Below are 18958 nucleotides of genomic sequence, written 5' to 3'. Positions count from 1 at the left end.
CTGTTGCTCAGAATGTAACAGAGATGGGGATTTGGCCCCACCCCTCAACTCCCTCCCTTGCCTGTGATTATCACTCCTGGCCTGGCCTTTCCTGAGGCCTGGCCTCTCACTGCTATATTAGAGCAAGGATTTTGTCTTTCTTTTCTTCATTACTCTTCACATATCCAGGCCTCTGCTCCCGCCATCGTTCAGCCACTGGTTCAGTGTGTGCAGTCAACACTCAACAAATATTGACTCTAAGTCTGATCATTGTCTTTGTTTGTCATCTAGTCAATTCCTATTCAAGGCAACCTCATGTGTGCAGAGTAGACCTGTATAAACTGTTTGACTTTTTGGAAACAGATCGCCAGGCCTGTGTTCCCAGGCATCTCTGTGTGGGTTCAAACTGCCAACCTTTTGTTTAGTAGTCCAGCACTTAATCTTTTGTGCCACCCAGGGAGCTCTGGTGGTGTAGTACCTAAGGCATCAGACTGCTAACCAGAAGGCTGGCAGTTCATAGCCACCAGCCACTCCTCAGAAGGAAGGTTGGGCAATCTACTTGTATAGTGATACCACCTCAGAAACCCAAGGAGGGGTCTCTGTGAATTGGGTCCCATTCGACAGCAGTGTGTGACCCAGGGAACCTGATCATTTTCTTTGGATAACATCAGTGGAGGATGGTAAGCACTCACTGAATGCTCGGCTACTTAATGGAAGGTTGGCGTTTTTGGACCCAGGGCTCTGTGGGAGGAAACCCTGGTGATAGGCTCAGAAAAGATTGCAGCCAAGAAAACTCTATGGGGCAGTTCTATTGTGTCATATAGGGTCACTATGAGCTGAAAATCAACTCAATGGCACCTAATAAAAACAATAGACTGGTAAGGACTCAGTGAAAGTGGGGAGAGAAAGGAAAAGGAAGTTTAAAAAATGCATTGATCATTGAATCTGGGTCATGGAAAGCAACCCAGGACTGGGTAAGAGCTGGGACAGAGCACAGGCATATCTGGTTTTGCCTTAATCTTTGAGAATGTTTTCTTAAAGTTGGAAAAATGCAATAATTTAATCAGTTGCTGCACACCCTTCCATGCTGTTCCCTACTGAACCAAATCAGGTCACATTATCCTGACTACATTATGCTGTGCTGTTTTCCATTGACTTTTTGGTTGTTGATACTGGCTTTTAGGGTTGGGTATGTGGTTTCTCCTGACACAAACATGAATACATTTTACCACCAACATTTTCCTGGTGGTCCAGTCATTTTAAGCTGGAAATTGTCATCAGGTTGCGTTTTCACATTCCTGTTCTTGCTTTCATCTATGGGTGCCACCCATATCATATGCTTTCTGTGGTGTAGCGAATGTATGACATGTGAGTAGAAAAATGTAGGCATCTCTTGTGCAGCCAGGCAGACCAGAAACCATGGCAGTGTTGTGTGCCAATGACACACATTGTTTGTGGTGTATCTGAGTTTCAAATCCAGCTGTCTTTGCCTGTTACTGGTGTCTCAGACAGTCAAATACACAAGGATGAGGGCCTTTTGCAGAAGATCCAGAATGTACCTCTCTTGTCCCTGCCCCAGTGGTGGAAATCTGCCAGAGCACTCCTCCTAATATTTTTCAGATTTGAACTCTGGGAGCCCTGGCTACTGGGCATTTTTATTATTATTATTATTTTTAGAAATTCAGAAATCTCTGTGTTTTACAACTAAATTTCTAAATGTGTTTGAAACCAGCAGTGTTATTTTATGTTGCTAATAGAACTCAGAAGAAAGGAAAGGTTGTTTTTTTTCCACTATTAAATCAGTGCACGTGCACTGTATCACCTAGACCCAGAGGGGTGATTTCAGGACAGAGTTGAGGCCACAAAGCTTGGTTCGGTTTGGGAAAGCAGAAGGACCAAAAAAAAAAGCCTTCTGATTCAACACATCCGCTCTCTGTGTGACTTAAGTGCATATCTAGTTACTGGGTTTCTTTGGCAAAAACACATTTTTGCACTAGAGTTAGCCAGGCAAAGCCAGCGCCTCCCTGGCCAGTTGAGTTTGAGGACCCATCTGCCTCACACATCATTAGCAGCATTGTTTGTTTAGGGCCCCTCCGTAGAATCTTTATTCATGGTGAAGCAGAAAGAAGCTCAAGCAGCCCAGCTGGATTTCCAGGTCCTGGGTGGAATTTGTAACCCTTTTGACTTCTCAACTGAGAAAATTGGATGCGGCTGTCACAGAAAGAGAATAAATATGGAACCCCACAATGCTATGCTTGCAGCTACTTTTATTCCATTGAATTTAACACATAATGAAAGGCAGGCATACTCTGGGAGGCACAGAGCTGAACCAATGCTGGGAGTCCTACGATTCCAAGTCATTTGAGCTGGTGACAGTTCTGGACACGATATTTTAGCTCCTTTACTCAGCCACTGGCTAAAAGATGCACGCAATAATATCTCCTCCTGTGATCCTACTGCAAGCCTTCTAATTTTAAAGCTAAATGACCTGTGAAAGAGGAAATGCAAACTAATAAACATCTAAAAAATGTACACCCTCGCTAATAAAATTAAAAAAAAAAAACAGTTTAAAATGAGATAGCATTTTTTCACTTATCATGCGGCAAGATTTTTTTTCTTTTTACGATACTGTCCGAACATCTTAATTAGCTCCTGTCATTTGGAACTAAAACTTAGTTTAGTGTTTTATTAGCCTTTACTTTCATTAAAGGTTGGAAATTTAAAAAAATACTTTATTTTGAAACAGTAGTGAATTGCCCAATAAACTTAATGATCCAATTGAACTGGGTTGGTTGATTGGTCAACACATGTCAGAGACGTTGAACTGGAAAAGGTTTCAGGGATTATATGGCTCAGCCCCTTCATGTTCTAGTTGAGAAGTCTGGAGCCTAGTGAAGTTGTATGACTTGTCTAGGTCACACAGTTATGTAGAGCTGGAATTGCATTAATAAAATATGATGTGCTATTGAGTAGATCTTCCTGTAGGTCAAGTAAGTGCCCCTGGCGGTACAAACAGTAAATGCATTATGCTGCTAACTGAAAGATTGGAGGTTTGAGTTCACACAGCGGTAACTTGGATGAAACAAACAAACAAAACAAACCCATTGCCATTGAGTCAATTCCTACTCATAGCAACCCTATAGGACTGAGTAGAACTGCCCCATAGGGTTTCCAAGGTTGTAATCTTCATGGAAGTTGACTGTCACATCTTTCTCCCACAGTTAGCACCATGTCCACCTCATGTGCAGCTACGCCCCATCTGTCATTGTAGGCTTTTTGCAATGATGCTGCATAAGTTTCAGCAGAGCTCCCATACTAAGAATAGGAAGAAAGGCCTGGTGATCTACTTTTGAAAGTCAGCCAATAAAAATCCCATAGATCACATTGTTGTGTGTGGAGTCCCCATGAGTTGAGGGCCTGATTTGACAGCAGCTAACAATAACAGCAACACAGATAAGTCTAAGACGAAGTAGAATAAAATAACTGTTGTAAGAATTTGTGTTAGTTAAGACAATGCTAGCTTCTGTAACAACAACAAAATGTAAATTGGCTCCAAACAATAGTTTATTTTTTGCCCATGTGAAAACCAAAATGGATGTTCTTTATTGTCTGGCAGTCCTCCTCCAAGTGGTAATTTGGGGACCTGGGCTTCATCTGTCTTATGATTCTGTCTTCAGTGCTGACTTTGAAGGCTTCCATGCTCATCTGTATTGAGCTGAAAGAAGGAATGAGAGCATGGAGGATTACTTGTTGGAGGTTTTTATGGGCCAGGCCTGGAAGTGGCGGACACCACTTCTACTAACATTCCATTAGCTAGAACTCATTCATATGGCCACACCTTACTGCCAAGAAGGCTGGAAAATATAGTCAAGCTGGGTGCCTGTGAAGAAAAGAAACAATTTTAGTGACCTTCAAGTTGTCTCTGCCACAGAGGAATAAACACACAGCTATGAGAGTCCAAAGTGGGAAACATCATATGAAACAGAATTTCTTGGACAAATACGTATATACCCAGGAACAGAGATGTTAACTCTCATTTTAACTATTAAGTGTAATTTTTTTGTTAATTTTAATAAAGATATTCTGCTGACTCATCCTATATGGTATATATACTTCAAGCTGTTTATTTTTCAGTAATGAACAATATTGATTGTAGTAATGATTTCTGATCAATAGTACAGTTTTACAAGGTAGCCAGATTCCATGGGAATCAGACCTGCTGCAAGCCACTTAATGTGGCCTTGGAGATGAGCACAAAAATCTTAGTGTACAAACAAAGGCACACACAGATTACAATCAGCATTCTTTATCTCAGTTCAATAATGACGAAAGCCAAGTGGACAGAGGACAACATGGGGCCTGTGCTGGTGGCTGGTTCTCACCACTGACAGTTATCATTGCCATAGCTGCATAGTGCACAGACCACACCTCCTCTCCTCCATTCCTCTCAGGCTGACATGGTTCTCATTCTAGCCCCTTGTTAAGTCTTTGTCTCTACCGCATTAGACCTCCCAGCTGAGCTTCCAGCCTCCGGAATTCACACTCTACTCTTCATCAGTCATTATTGCCAGCAAACCATTGCCAGAGTTTTCCTAAATACAGATCTGATGATGTCTCTTCCTGTTTAAATGTCTTAGAAGACTCCTAGAGATACAGAAAAAAGACGAAACTCCTTGGTGTGGCCTCAGGGGACTCCATGATAAGGCCCAGTACGAAGGTCCTGCATCATCAAGAATTAAGTTTTGTTATTCTTTGGATTTTGGCTTTCACTTTCATTCTCTCATCCTCTCTTGTGTTTTTTCTTTTATCCCCTGTAGTTGAACCTGAAACTATGTTCATAATGTCATTCTCGAACTTGTCATTCTCATAATGTGTCATGTGTTTTTCAGGTCTCTGTGCCTTTGCTCAGTGACAGGGCCTCATTCCCACATCCTGCCTGTCCTCTTAGGGATAAGGTCAAAAACCACCCCTCCCATGAAGCAATCCCTCTTTGGAATTAATTAGGTATTTGGATCATAATTTTTACCTCCATTATAATATATTATGCTGTTAAACAGTATAATCTTGTACATGTCTGCTTCACCCCTGCAAGATTGTAAAAATTTCTCTTATTCATCTTTTAGTAAGACCTAGTAGATGCTCAATAACATTAGTTGATTTGAATTGGATTCACAGAAATAATTCTATTCAAATTACTTCCTGGCATTTTCACTGGGTCTGATCTTTTCCCTTTGCTCTGAGTAGCAAATACAGTATGGCTACCCATTTGGTTCTGGTGGCCCAGTGGTTAAGTGCTCAACTACTAACAAAAAGGTCAGCAGTTCAAACCCACCAGCAGCTCTACAGGAGAAAGATGAGGCAGTCTGCTTCTGTAAAGATTATAGCCTTGGAAACCCTATGGGGCAGCTCTACTCTATCCTATAGGGTCACTAGCATCGGAATTGACTCAACAGCACACTACCACATTTAATTCTGATAATGGGAAATTGCTTCCAGCTTCATTGCAAAGTGTCTGCTTTTCCTAATTATTAACTATAATGATGAGAAGTAGAGGTTGTCATTGCAATTGAAAAAGTTTATCTTCACAGCTGGTAGATGTGGTGTTGGTCTCGGGCCATGGGTTATAGTGTTAGTTGTTTTTATCCTGAGTCCTGAGTGCCCAAAGTATTTTGCATATACCTTTATAGCCCACCCTACACCAAATTTAAATGATAGGTTTCAAATAGACCATTTGGTTTTCTGAGTAATGATTGGATTTCTTGGTTGGCCTTCACTCCAGACCAGTGCTATCTGATAAACTCTGTGATGATGGAAACATTCTATAATCTGCACTGTCCAAAACAATAGCCACTAGCCACTTATGGTTATTGAGCACTTGAAATTTGGCTAATGCAGCTGAGGAACTGAACCTTTAATTTCAATTAAATAAAATTAAAAATTGAATATCCACATGTGGCTGGTAGCCAGTGCAACGATATTGGGTTTCCTAGAAGAGAATGGATCTTGTCTTACTAATTTATTATAATTTAGTATATAGCACAAGTTACTCGGCAGACCCTAAAGTGTTTGATAAATAGTAAACAGTTAACACATATTGAGTGAATGCTCACACACCTGAATGCTAGGTGTTTGCAGAGGCATTCCTTGTGTTATCTCCATCTTCAGTAGAGTTGCTTGTTGAGGCAGCACAACAGACTACAAGGCTTGGCCACCATTATTACAGCCTTTACCAGGAAAACAAGCAGCCACAGGAGCAATTTGGAAAGAGGGTTGGAAGCCCTGTGGAACGAGGCCTGGCAGAGCCATAAACAAAACTAAAGAATCTCAGTGGTGAACCAAAAGCCTCTTTAACCTGCCCAGGCCTGTGCTTGGTGATCATGCTTTGTCCTGAGGCAGCCACTAAAGTTATTTAGCTCCAAAAATCAGAGCCCACGAGACGCACAAATCTGGTCTGATGATTATAGGCAGTGACTCTTGTTTTGGCAAAGAAAACATAAGCTTCTTTGCACTCACTTGGGGGAAGTGAGAGGAGTTGACCAGCCTGCCTGGCTTTGAATGCTTTTATCCTGTACCGAAGGAACCATTGTTGTGCCTAAGTGGAGCGAACTGTTTTTGCCTATAATTTTAATTAGAAAGCGCCTTGGCACTTCTTCTCTCAGAAGATTTAGGAATTCTTCCACAGCACAATCTAAGGGTCAGTTTGAGACACAGAAGCAATAATAGCTGGGGACAGCATTAGGCAGACCCACATAATTTAGAGTGACCGGTTTTCCAGAAAATAAAAACCCAAGTGTCATTTCTGTATGGACAGTAAGTTACAGGGAGAATTAGTCTGCAGTCTCTTCCTTTCCCACTCTGCCCGTAGAGCTCATCTGGCCACAATTATTCCTTTGCCATCTTTCCATTTGTACCTGATTGAGGAAGGCTAAAAACAGCCGCTGGCACACTCTCATCATTTAAGGCTGTGTGGACCCACAGCTGTTACTTTGGCTATTCATTTCACTGCAGTATCTGCCTCTTAAAATTGTCCTCCTTTTTATCCCACTAAAATGGAATAATGAAATAACTGTAGTACTTTTTCCAAATGAAAATTGCTAATTTTTGAAACAGAAGGTTGGCAGCTCCGTAAGATTTCAAGAGACCAAGAAGACTAGAATAAGCTGAGGCAATTAACTTCCCTTCCAAGCCCAGTGTCTGGGGTGAAGTTACAGGATTGTTTAGAAGAAGAATCAGTATACGTGCTTCTAGAAAATTCTATATGTGAAAAATCAGGTTTATAAATAGATAGTGAAGATTGATTATTCATATAGTAAAATGACATATATATATATAACATATACCCATTGCCATCAAGTCTCAAGTCGTTTCCAACTCATAGTCACCTATACGACAGAGTAGAACTGCCCCCTGGGGTTTCCAAGGCTCTAATCTTCATGGAAGCTAACCATCTTTCTTCCATGATTAGCAGCTGAGCACTTAACCAATGTGCACCACCTCTCCTTGCATGTAACATTTAAGAAATATATATGTATGTATGTATTAAGATTAATTTAAATAGCAAAGTAGCAAATTGAAAAGCCTTTGGGAACCTGACAAGCAAAAATGTATGTGTAAAGAAGCCAGGAGAAATGCAATAGAGAGCGGTGGGGATTTGGGAAAATCGGAGAGCCTATATGCCCCCCACCACCGCATCAAAGCATTTATATCCCAAAAATATAGCCAGTACCAGCTGCTCCCCTGGAGAAAGATATGGCTGTGTCCTTCCATAAAGATTACAGCTTTGGAAACCCTATGGACAATTCTACTCTGTCCTACAGGGTCGCTATGGGTTGGATGGCAATAGGTGTTTTTGGTTTTGGTGCTAGCCAAAGAAATCTGGCTGTCTGCCAGCTAGTGATCCCTGCTTTTTTAAATAATTAGATTTTCCCAGGTGCTTTTAAAATACACTTCAGTTTGCAAAAACAGGAACACATCTACTTGGTAGCACAAAATATATTTTTATTCTATTACCCTACAGTATAGAGCAAGGGTCTTCAACCTAACCATGATGAGGTTCCAGAACTCCATTTATGTAATTCATTGACTCTGTATAAATTAGGGAATTTATGGAAGTGGATGGCAATTGCCCAGGGAAATGTTTTCCTCCATAGTACAAGACTCAGAAACTCTAATACTGGTGAAAACAGATTGCTCAGAGAAAGCTGAGAGCATCAATCACCTTTCCCCTCAACCTGCCAAGCTCCCTTAGTAACAGTCTACAGCTGGGCCTGCTCTTTTCTAGTGCATTCAAAACTTATTTTAATTCATCAGAATTCAGGAACAGAAAAGATTCCTCTTTCTTATCTCCTGCACATTCTGAGACTTCCAGTGGACTTTTGCTTGATACCCAGGGAGAAAATTGTGCTTGCTCAAATAAGATGAGGAGTCAGCTGGGATCTGCCACTTCTGGGAACTTCCCAGTGACCTAGGGTCTTGAGGATTTTCTTTGCCTGCATTGTGGAATTTTTTCTAGTAGTATACACGAGTAGGTCACTTTTCATACTTGCCAAGGCACTATGAGCTGGAACCTGGCACTCCTTTTTCTCTGAAACATGAGTAAGAACTAGATTTTGGTGTGGAGGTCTCAGGATCTATTTCTGTGTCCCTGCTGCATGCACTGGGATTGGGCCTGCTTTGTGCTATATAGGTGGTCCCCGGATTACAAGCAAGTTCCATTCCTAAATCTGTCTTTAAATTGAATTCATACATAAGTTGGAACAGTTAGGTATAGTTCATATCTAATGTCAGTTAGTCAAATGTTTTTCTTAGTATATAGTGTACCTTTCTATGCATAAAAAACATTAAAGAAACACTTCCAGATACTAAAACATCTTTAACATAATAATACAGTAATAATAATGTTTTTATGCAACGCAAAGTAGTGCCCATCTGTTATCACAAACCATTGTTATGTACCTTGAATTTTTAATATAATAGGTTTTATGGGGATTGGTTCCAGTTGTCTGTAAATTGGAAGTTCATAACCTGGGGACAGCCTGTACATCCCAAATAGTGCACATCAGCATTGCAAATGACAGATGCATTTCTACTCACTGCCGTGGAGTCAATTTCAACTCATAGCGACCCCTCCTTGGGTTTCTGAGGTGGTATCACTACGAAGTAGATTGCCCAGCCTTCCTTCGGAGGAGTGGCTGGTGGGTTTGAACCACCAGCCTTCTGGTTAGCAGTTAAATGCCTTAGGCACTATGCTACCAGAGCTCCTAATGCATTTCTGGTGAACGGCCATTTTGCATTTTCCTTGCAGGCTAGAATTTAAATCTCATCCCTCCTACCCACTAGCCACTCCCCACACAAAGGCATTACTTCTGTGAGCTAGGGAAATAACCTGAAAGTTACAGAATTTTGGGGATATGAGGCTTCCCAATATTGCTGCAAAATAATATGCTGGATACTACCCCCCCCCAATTTTTTCTATTTTCATCTTTACCAACTGTCGAGAAAGTAGATCACACAAAGGAATACTATGCCTTAGGGCTACAAGAATTCATTGAGCTAAGCTTGGAAGTTAGAGCCAGAGAGAGAGGAGAGACTGAGAGAGGCTCTTGGGAGAAATAATTAAGGCTTGGCAGGGAAGGGCTATGTTAATTGAACTGAGAAGAAAGATGAGTACCTGGGGATTCTTTTAAGAGGTTGTGGAATTTTCTGATAAAGTCTTGGATACATTATTGCATTAATCTTTGGTCATTACTTTAAAAATATTCTTTTTAAGGGAGAAAGGTATCAATAGAAAACAAAATTATACAAGAGAAACAGCTAGCCCCAGGACTAAATAGTAATAATTGACAAAGAAAAGTGAGACAGAAGGTGGTTTGCCAGATCCACATTTCCTGGAGTGAGAAAGAGAAGAAACAAAATGCTGAGCAGGTTCCTGGCAAGGTTACTGCTGTTTGGTGCATAGTGAATCCGGGCCAGGCACAATGGGTAAAGTACCTGCGTAGTTTGCATTGAACCCCTAGCCCCAGCCATCTAAAACAACAACAACAACAACAACAACAAAAAAAAAAAAACTTGGAGTTGCAACTCTGACTCATAACCCCTCCTTGGGTTTCCCAGGAGGAATCTCTACGGAAGTAGATTGCCCAACCTTCCTTCCCAGGAGAGGCTGGTGGGTTTGATCCTCCAGCCCTCTGGTTAGCAGTCAAATGCTTTCAGGTTTTTTGGTTTTTGTTTTTAGAATAAGAAACCTTTTTTAAGTTGGGAAGGTAGGGAGAGTTATGTTCCCCATAAGGCTATAGTTGTACTTTCCACTGAGAACATGTATAAAGACTAAAACCATTAGATACTAATGACTTTTTTTCCTATTTTTGAAGATTTTTGTTGTATAATCTAAAATAATGCAGAAAAGTGCATAAAGCATTATATATGATGATGGATTGTTCTAAACTGAACCTCCGGGCATCTATTACTCAGGTTAACAAAGAGAACATTGTGGACACCCCAGAAACTCCCTTTGCTCCTTCCTCATCACCGCTTCCTTCTTCCAGCCTTAAGGAAACCACTTTCCTGACATTTCCTTTCCTCTCATTATGGCTTTACCACCTATGTATGGATCTCTAAACAACAGAGGATGCTATGAAGGGAATCACAGTTTATAAATTCTTTTGTGACTTGCTTCTTCTCACCATTATACTTGTAATATTCATCCATGGTGTTGCATGTAGCTGTGGTTCATTCATTTTCATTGCTGTAGAATATTTCATTAAAAAAAAAAAAAACAAACTATTGTTGTTGAATCGTTTCCGACTGATAACAACCCTTCCTTGGGTTTCTGAGGTAGTATATCACTATGGAAGTAGATTGTCCAATCTTCCTTCCAAAGTAAGGCTGGTGGGTTTGAACCACCAGCCTTCTGGTTAGCAGTCAAATGCTTTAGGCATTACGCTACCAGACCTCCTTCCAATATATCACAATTAATTGTTCCATTCATCTCATTGGTGAGGGACATTGGTGTTGTTTCTGATTTGAGGCTATTATTAGCAGTGCTGCTATTCTTGACATGTATCCTGATTGCACACTTGGGCAGATTTCTGTAGGGCAGTGAATAGCTGCGTAATCAGAAAGACTTTTTGTTTTAATATAACAGCTTTATTGAGATATAATGCACTAACATATAATGCACCTATTGAGATTCACTGGTTTCTATTATATTCACAAAGTTGTATAACCATCACTAGTCAATTTTCAGTAATATTTTTAAATAAATTAGTATATTATTAATTACAAGGATCTATATACATGTGACCATCAAAGTAGAAATATAAAATAGAAATAGATGGACATATTTATTTATTCTAGAGACAGTGCTTGATTTACATGTGTATTCTTAGGTGCCTTGTTCTGTGGCCTAGAGATCTTTCACCCCCAGATTAGGGACTGCTAGTTTGAGGCATTGACAGTTAGGAATTTGCCATTAAAATATACATGTGTTACTTGAATGACAATGTTTTTATTCATTATATATTACTATGGGTAGATTTATGACAGTGGTTCACAAATTCATCATCATTAGATTCATCTGGAAGGCTTTCTAAAACAGATTGCTGGGTTCCACCCCCAGTTTCAGATTCAGTAGGTCTAGGGTTGGGTTGAGAATTTGTATTCTAACATGTGTCCAAGTGATGCTGAGTATCCTAACTCTGGGTGCCATACTTTGAGAACCCTGGTAAATGGCTGTTATCTTGGAAATTAGAGAACTGGATATGGAAGGAATTAATTCAATCATTCAACAGATAGAAATGGGACATAAGACAGAATTTCTTGGAGAGAAAAGAAGGTGATTAGGAAGGAACCTCTTATCGTAGCTCAGAGTATGGAATGGAGAATTAGGGAATAAAGTCAAGAAATATTGTGGAAACATAATCCAGAGGCCTTGGTAATTGATTTGATGTGGAAGGTAAAGGAGATGGAGGAGTTATTATGGATTGGATTGTGTCTGCAAAAAAAGATATGTTGAAGTCCTAACCCCTGGTACCTGTGAACATGACCTTGTTTGGAATAGGCACTTTGAAGATGTTATCAGTTAAATTAACATGAGGTCATGCTGAGCAGGGTGAGTCCTAATCCAATCTGAGTGGTGTCCTTATAAAAGAAGAAAGATACAGAGAGTCAGAGGAAGGTCATTTGAAGATGCTTGTACAAGCCAAAGAATGCCTGGGGCTATCAGGAGCTGGAAGAGGCAAAGAAGGATCTTCCCCTAGAGACGTTGCAGACTGATGACACATTGATTTGGGCTTCTGTCCTCCAAAACTGTGAGACAATAAATTTGTATTCCTATAATCCACCCAGTTTGTGTTATTTCATTACAGCAACCCTGGGAAACTAATGATAATAATAATAATAATAAACCCAAACTCACAGCCATTGAGTCAGATCTGACTCACAGCAACCCCTCCTTGGGTTTCCAAGGTGATATTACTACAGAAGTAGATTGCCCAATCTTCCTTCCGAGGAGTGGGTTCGAACCGCTAGCCTTCTGGTTATCATGATAATAATAATAAAAAAAAAAAACCTAGCTGCTGTGGAGTCAGTTCCTACTAATGGCAACCCATGCATTTCAGAGCAGAACTGTGCTCTCTAGGATTTTCAGGAGGCAAAAAAGGGCAGCAACGTTTCATACCTGGATCCATGAAGCGGACCGGAGAGAAAGAAGGACAAGAAGTACTGGGAGGAAAGAGTGTAATAAATCAGCATCTTAACTTTTATATTTCTTGGCTCTCTAGCAAGATTCATTCACTCAATCATTATTTTGTGGTCAGAAGGACAAGCACCCAGGATGACTTATCCCCTAAGTCTTCAGCCTTGTTCTTGTAGTGTTGGCTCCCTAGAAACTTAGCATTATGGGAGTTTTCCTTGGTGATTGGTATTAAATGCTCAGTGGGAATGCAATACACTCTCTCTCCTACCCTTCCAAAAGCAATTTGCAATTTTCTGCCTTTGACTAAAACTAACACATATGCTGAAACCCTTCCTGCTCTTTTCTTCCTATTAAAAGCTCACACATTCTTTAACTCTGCGCAAATCCAAGTTCCTAACTATGTTTGCCCCCGGATCATCTGGCACTCTTTGTGTCCTGACTTTTTAGAGTTAAGTTTTTCATGTTACCCCCTAACTAGATGAAAGCACTTCGAGGAGCAATGGACTTTTTTCATATTATCTTATAGTAAGCAACATAGTACTTTACTCTTAGAAGCTAACTGTTCATCATGTCTTTTAGGAAAAGATAGAGATGAGGCTGGAATCTGGCATCTCAAAATCTCAATTAGCAGCTTACAGTAGATTCTCAAAGAAGAGGATGTCCTAGTAAAAGCAGTTTTTTACTGGTAAATGAGCTGAGTTGTACAGAAACCAAAAGAATTGATTCTCTTTGCCACAAAGAGAGGCTGGCCTAAATGGCCTGCCTCCTTTTTCCCTGGGAGCCAACAGAGAGCCTGTGTGTGGAAGGAAGCACTTCTCCTACTTCTCAAGAGCATCTTCCAGTCAATACCTATCAGGTTTAACACCTATTAAGTATCCTTGGGCCCTATCCTAACCACTGGGAAAAAAATGGTAATCAAGACCATTTTCTGAACTTATGGAGCTTATGAAGAAAGAAACAAACCCACAAATGAACAGATTAGCACACCAAATTATTCCAAGTTATATCAAATGTTATGAGGAGTTACATTAAATCAACTGTGAGGCAGTAAATCTTTACGGAAGAAGATTACACAGTAGTCTTCCTTCCCTGGAGTGGCTGATGGGTTTGAACTGCCAGCCTTCTGGCTAGCAGTCAAATGCCCTAGGCACTACACCACCAGAGCTCCTTATTAAATCAACTAGGACTGAGAATAAGGGAGGTGGGTTCTTCTTTGGATAGGATGGTCAAGGAATATTTCTTTGTGTGACTTGAAGGATAGATGACCCTGCTACGCAGAGTGAGGGAAAAATGATAGGAAGGACATGGGCAAAGGCACAAAGGGGAGAAACAGCATAGGGTTTGGATAAGAAAGTATAAGTAGTTGGGGGTTTCTGGAGCAAAAAATGAAAAACAGAACAGGATGGATTTTGGATTTTGGAACCAAAAACCAAACCAATCTCACTGCCGTGGAGTTGGGTTTCTGAGGCGATATCAGTACAGAAGGAGCTCTGGTAGCATAGTGCCTGAGGCACTTGACTGCTAACCAGAAGGCTGGCAGTTCAAACTCACCAGCCACTCCTTGGAAGGAAGGTTGGGCAATCTACTTCCATAGTGATACTGCCTTGGAAACCCAAGGAGGGGTCACTATGGGTTGGGGCTGACTAGACGGCACATAACAACAACATCACTACAGAAGTAGATTGCCCAGCTTTCATTCCAAGGAGTGGCTGGTGGGTTTGAACCGTCTTAGGCACTAATCCACCAGAGCTCCCTGGTATAATGTGATGAAGAGTTTTGACTTCATCCTTCAGGAGATAGGAAATCTTAGAAGGGTTTTAAACAGAGAAGTCATAACCTCAAATTTTAGTTTCAAAAGAATTCCACATATTATTGCTTACGTTATTCAAATATTCATAACAGCTAAAGGTATACATTTTTATACAAATAACACGCACTTTATGTGATTTTTTGCAAACCATGCAACCCCTTTACATGCTAGTTTCCTATGAGCACTAACACATTATTAAATATATGCATGTTATTTATGTGGATGCATTATATATGAACATATGGTAAACAATCCAAGTGTCCATCAACAGATGAATTGATAAACAAAATGTCCTATATCCATGTCTTAGTTGTCTAGCTGCTATAACAGAAATACCACAAGTAGATGTCTTTAACAAACAGTGGTTTATTCTGTCTTAATTTAGGAGGTTAGAAGTCCATATTCAGGATGTCAGCTCTAGGAAAAGGTTTTCTGTCTCTGTTGGGAAAGTACTTGTCTCCTTTCAATATCTGTGGGCCCATCATTCCGTCAAGATCTCCATGTGTCTTGCCAACAATATTTCCTGGTATCTGGGAAGTTCTCAGCTTGGAGACCCCAAGTCTAAAGGATAGGCTCTGCTTTGGCTCTTTTTCTTCTTCTTCTTCTTCTTTTTTTTTTTAATTGTGATTCGGGTAAAAATTTACAAAACAAATTCACTTTCCATACAGCAGTTCATATACACTTTGTCTCATGACACTGACCACAATTTACCACAATGCAACAGCTCCCCTCCTACTTCCTCCCGATGGTTACCTCTTCCCTGTATCCATCCTTCCATGCACTCCTGCCCCCTGAGCTGTGTCCCTGTGCATAAACAGCCCTTCTTTCTCCCATGATTGTTCTCTCCTAGGAGTGTATCTGCCACAGGTAAATGTTCAACTCATATGCCTGTCTGTTGTTTGGCTGGAAGCCACAGGCATGGGTTCAATTCCAGACCTGAAGGGCAGCTAGGGGCCATAGTCTCAGTGGTTCCACCAGGCTCTATCTGACCAGCAAACCTGGTGCCCCCTTTTTCTGGCTCTTCTTTGTGATGGTACTAAGGTCCCTCCTTCTCTGCTCACTTCACTCTCCTTTTATCTCTTATAAGATAAAAGGTGCTGTATGAAAAGTGAATTTACTCTGTAAATCTTCACCCAAATCCTAATAAAAAAAAAAAAAAGATAAAAGGTGCTACAGGCCACACCCCAGGGGAACTCTCCTTACATCTGATCAGGCCTCTGACCTGAGTAAGAGTGTTCCATCCCACCCTAATTGCCTTACGAATAACTGGCTGATCACATCATATCACGTTATGGGGGATGATTACATCATTGCACAACTGCCAAATCACATCATTACATAACTACATAGCCACTGAGAATCATGTCAGCCAAGTTGACATATATTTTGGGGGGCCACAATTCAATCCATGACACCATACAATGGAATATTATTCAGCCATAAAAAGGAAACAAGTTCTAATGTATGCTAACAACATGGATGAAGCTTGGAAACATTATGCAGAGTGAAATAAGCCAGATATAAAAGGATTATTATTTATGATCCCCACTTATATAAAAGAAAATACAGTAATTATGGTTGTACAACATTGTCTATATAATTAATGCCACTGAACTGTATACTTAAAATGGTTAAAATTACAATTAAAAAAATATTTATTTTCACACAGTTAAAAAAAAAGCTCTGTGGTAGCTGTGTTCATTGAAAGGTAGTACAGTTTTATGCTATCTAAGTCAAATCTTCTCTTGGTGAGCACCTAGCTCCTTGGTCAGTTTCCTTGTAAGATTGATCCCAAACTTCTTTCCACTTTCTTCCAAAACCTTACATTTTTTTAGATAACTGCTTTACAATCTCACCTCTGCCATTGCCTCTCACAAGCCCCTCACACTGTGCCAGGGCCCATCTTCCCAGACCCTCATCTCTTGGCCTGGGTTTGTCTTTTCCATCCCAACATAAACACTAGTTCCAGCTTAGGCAGCCTTCACTGTTCTCGGTCCACATGTCATTTTGGTTGGGAGAGAAGTCTGTCATTTTGGTTGGGGGAGAAGTCTGGCTGCCCCCCACAAGGCTTGGTGCTTTTTTGTTTTGTTTTCATACCAGTAACTTTGTAGTCAGCTTGTTTTTAACAGGCATTGCTTTTTGTGCTACTTCCTGTGAATTAGGATGGTGGTGTTCTCTGATAGTCTTACTATTTGCAGCCTTAGTAATAGGGTGATGGTGAAGAGAAATGTTTAGTCATGACAGTAGAGTAAAGCAGAAAAGGCATTCATTATGTTCCAGTGACAGGGAGAAAGTACCAAGCGAGCAATATATTTACCTGTGTAGAAAGCTCTGATTCCGAACCAGGAGTTACCATTCAAAAGCCCTGTGAGCAAGTTACTTAACCTCTTTGGGCCTCAGTTGCCTTATATCCTCAGTGAGGATAACAATAGCATACACTACACAGGATTTTGCAAAGAGCACTGGTGGTGCAGTGGTTAAGTGTTTGGCTGCTAAGCAAAAGCTTGGTGGTTAGAAACTACCCAGCAGCTTCCTGGGAGAAAAGACCTGATGATCTGCTCTTGTAAGGATTAAAGCCAGCTATGTCCCATGGGGTCATTATGGGTCGAAAAAAATCTATTCCATGACGCCTAAAAGCAACAATACCATGTAGGATTTTAGTGAGTAAATGAGAAAAATTCATGTACAGCACAGAGCACCTAGTAAATGCTCAATAAATGATAGCTAGTATTACTGGTTATAGACCAAGAGTCGTTTATTATTGCCTAAATAAAACTATGGACCCCCTGGGTAGGTAGAAGTGATTAGTATGCTTGGCTGCTAACTGAAAGGTTAGAGGTTTGAGTCCACCCAGAGCTGCCTAGGAAGAAAGGCCTAGAGGTCTACTTCTGAAAATCAGCCATTGAGAGTCCAGTGGGATGTAGTTTCACTCCGACACACATGAGGTTGCTATGAGTTTAAGTTAACTTATTGGCAACTGGCTTAAAAAAAGCTGTACTAGGCACAGTGGGGCATACAGAAGAAGTAGTGGGGACATTTGTACCTTCAGGAAACTTTGGATCTACTGAAGAATTAAGAAACATATACTTTGCATGAAAAACATGTTCCAAGGCAGCATGTGTGGGTTAGGGTGGTACAGACTATGTACATATATTCATATATAGTAAGGAAATCCCTGGTAAATGGGAAGATTTTTATGAAGTTGAATTAATCAGGCACAGCCTCATGAAGGAAGTGCATCTTGAGAGTGAACTTGAAAGAAATTTAAGATTTCGATTGCTGGAGAGCAGTGGAGAATGTATCCCTGGAAAAAGGATTGGAATGCCATCTAGGGTGGAGGGGAGCAAGGCTTGTTCTAGGAGCAGAAGATTAGAAGACCCAATATTGGGAGTTTCAGGAAAAGAATGAAGGTAGAATGAGGCAGGCTGAGAAGGTTAGAATGGTTAAAGATTTTGGAGCCACTGTAAGTTTTCACACAGAGAGGTATTATGCTTTAAATTTAGTGTTTTAGGAAAATTCATGTTGTAGCTATATGCCTTTGGGGTTAGACCACAAAGACTGTTCTGGTATTCAGATAGAAGGTGGGGGTCTGTTCCCCTCTCATCCTGTCCCCCACCCCATGGAAATCATTGAATGGCATGCAGATACTCCAACATCAGTGCAGCCAGGGCTTCACAAAGGGAGGCATTCCCTTTCCAAAGACTGCTAAGATTTTCTACCTTGTTATGCCAGGAATGTTAATAAAATTGCAAATGTATTTTTAAATTATGCATTTCAGAGCTCACCATTGGGACACAAAATAAGAATTAGCTGGTGACAGCTCTGGTAGTGCTGTGGTTAAGCATTTGGCTTTTAACTGAAAGGCTGGCAGTTTGAATCCACCAGCCACTCTGCAGGAGAGAGATGAGACAGCGTGCTTCTGTAAAGATTTACAGCCTTAGAAAGCTACTCGGGCAGTCCTTGTCTGTCCTATAGGGTCTCTATGAGGCAGAACTGACTCAATAGCAGTGGGTTTGGTTTGGTTTAACCTTGAAAAGACTCCCAGTGCAAGCTCTTTGTTATTTCTGGGTAGCTTCTAAGTGTGAGAGTGCCTGGCTAGGGGAAGGGGACAGATGTGGGATTGTAATGCCATTTCCCATGTGACTTGCTGCCTGAGTCCTCGGGTTCTGGGAGAATTCAGTCCTAAATATCCATGGGTGGTTTCTATTACTGGTTAACGACCTGAGATCAGTTGTTTTGCTCAGTGGGTTAGGCTTTTCCTCACAGGCCACTCTCTGAAGTGTATGGAAAGCACAGAGATGCTCTCTCTAAGGACAGAGTTGCTTGAGGTCTTAGTTCTTTCCCTCATACTCTCTTAACTCTGGGCTGGATGAAAACTAGTGACTGAGTCCAACCAGGAAAAGGGAGAGAACTTGGAATTTCTCAGGTGACATGCTTGACAGTTAACCAAAAGGTTAGAGGTTTGAGGTCACTCA

This window comes from Orycteropus afer, unplaced genomic scaffold, assembly GCF_000298275.1.
Source record: "Orycteropus afer afer isolate SDZICR_OR568_19922 unplaced genomic scaffold, OryAfe1.0 scaffold00040, whole genome shotgun sequence".
NCBI classification, from domain to species: Eukaryota; Metazoa; Chordata; class Mammalia; order Tubulidentata; family Orycteropodidae; genus Orycteropus; species Orycteropus afer.
Note: the sequence above shows the minus strand (reverse complement) of the source record.